Source organism: Carassius gibelio, chromosome A24 (genome assembly GCF_023724105.1).
Source record: "Carassius gibelio isolate Cgi1373 ecotype wild population from Czech Republic chromosome A24, carGib1.2-hapl.c, whole genome shotgun sequence".
Lineage (NCBI taxonomy): Eukaryota > Metazoa > Chordata > Actinopteri > Cypriniformes > Cyprinidae > Carassius > Carassius gibelio.
In genome coordinates, this window is record NC_068394.1 from 268,674 (window position 1) to 271,173 (window position 2,500).

General features: G+C 37.4%; 1 protein-coding gene across 2 annotated transcripts in view; it reads right to left on the reverse strand.

Moving 5' to 3' along the window:
• Positions 1-2,500, reverse strand: part of LOC127946307 (aryl hydrocarbon receptor repressor-like) — a 25,599-nt gene that overhangs the window by 19,568 nt on the left and 3,531 nt on the right. The window lies entirely within an intron of this gene.

Sequence of the window (2,500 nt, forward strand, 5' to 3'; positions counted from 1 at the left end):
TACTATATTTATGTTCAGTTATTTCACCTTAATAGCTTGGAATAGGACCTGCACATTGCCATTCAAGTAAAATGACTCAAGGAGCTTGATAAAAATCCTAATTTTAGATGAAAATTTCAGATGGTACTTAAAGGCTTTTGCATCTGAACTCTTCATATATATATATATATATATATATATATATATATATATATATATATATATATATATATATATATATATATATATATGTACACATGTACTCTCTCTCTCTCTCTCACACACACACACACACACACATACAGGTGCTTCTCAATAAATTAGAATGTCGTGGAAAAGTTCATTTATTTCAGTAATACAACTCAAATTGTGAAACTCATGTATTAAATAAATTCAGTGCTCACAGACTGAAGTAGTTTAAGTCTTTGGTTCTTTTAATTGTGATGATTTTGGCTCAAGTTTAACAAAAACCCATCAATTCAAGATCTAATCAAGATCATTCTAATTTATTGAGAAGCACCTGTATATATGTACACATGCACTCTCTCTCACACACACACACACACACACACACATCTCTCACACACATACATACATAATCAAATATAATTCAGCTGTAATTTCTGAGTCTGAACAAATAAATTCAGCCAGAAGTGATGATTACTGGCATATTAAAACAATAAAAGCAGCACACACTAGTAATGCTAAGTAACCCGTCAGCAGCGATAGAGCAGGTTGATGTTGTTTGTGGTCAAATATCAGTTGATTTTGTGTGATTCAGATGATCTGTATATGATTTCTCTGCTCCAGAGGTTCGAACGGCTGAGGAGAATCTCATCTGACAGACTCTAACCACGATGTTGGGCCAATAAAGACTTCCACTCCATTACCCTCCTGCGGCAAATCCAGCCGAATTATCCACGCTTCAGGATCTCTTCACTGACAACTATTAATATTCATACAGTACTACTCATAATTATGTTCTGTACTTGATTTATGTTTTTACCCCCTAACAGTTTAGTACTGTAATAAAAACATGCCATTTTAACATATAATTCAATTATTAACTCAACATTAAATCATGGACTCAAAAAATTCCCAAAAATGAAAATCATAATGATCAATATTATTACATTTCTATAATGATTTCTAGATTGTTTTCTTAGTTGAATAATCATCTGACGGTGTGTTATGTAGAGTTGCCATGGTGACTGGATGTGTTGTGTTTGTTGTGGTGTCACAGGGACGCGCCGCGGTCTCTCCACAGATTCGACACATCCTGCAGACTCTTCTTGTTCTTCAAACACACACATGAAAGCGGAGAAGAGGACATGTGCTGACGTGCGAGTGACGTCTCCGCTTCCTGTTCCTGATCTGATCTCCTTCCTTCTTTAAGCTCCCGTTTTGAGCAGGACGAGCGTTTTAGACACGTCTTGCTCAAACCGTTTCCTCTCAGGACTGCAGAGTCAGAGTTCATCCTGAAAATCTCTCTGCATTCAGGCCAAAGAGCGTCTGCCGTGAAACACGGGCGACTGACAAACACAGTTAGAGTAAATGAAATATGCTGCTGTAGGTCTGTGGGTGAGATGATGGACACAGAGATACTGAGATCCGTCAAGGACTGGATAACGCTGTTTCAGGAAGACTCAGAGTGTCTGTGGTTTGAGTCACGCGAGAAGAACATCATGACTGCATTCCTGCAGCTCTAACAGTAGATCACGGGTTCAGTTTCCAGAGAATAAACGAAAAACTGTTAAAGTGTGTTTCTACTAAAAGCATCTGCTCTATGCATAAATGTAAAGGTTTTCCATAAATAACTCATTGAGTGTGTGCTAAATGAGCTTCCGCTTGATTCGTAATGAAAGTCTCAGATCTCAAACCGATGATGAATCAGTGATGTCTGACATGTTTCTATATGATCTCACTTCACTCCTGCTGTTTCAGGGCAGCTCAGCGCGAATAATCATTGCTTGTAATAATGCATAGCTAATCACTTCCATCTCTTTCATTTCTGTTTGAGCATCAATATTTCTGGATTATGATCCAGGTTTTTCCAAAGCTGTCATTATTTCTTAAACTAAATTCTACATCAGTTATTAGATGTCACACAGACCCTTCAGAAACAGAAGTTTCCCAGCATTCCCTGTGTCTCACCTCTCACACCCTCTAGTGGTGATGGGAAACACTTCAACATGAGATGTGCACATATTAATCAGCTTGCTGCAAAAAAAATAACAAATAAAAAATAAAGCTCCATTTTTTTAAATATTATTCAGGCAAGCTCATTTTTCTTTAACTGATGTATCTGATTATTCGCATTAAACTGAAATAATTCTTTATAATTTAAAAGAATGTCTATAAACATGTTTTGACAGCTGTGTAAGTCACTGTACAAACTACAGCATCAGTCCACCGAACATACAGCAACTGAACATCAGCGACTGACACACACACGTCCACAAACTCAGACCGCAGCAGCACGCGTGTGTGTGTGTGTTCATGTATGCATTAACCAGCACAC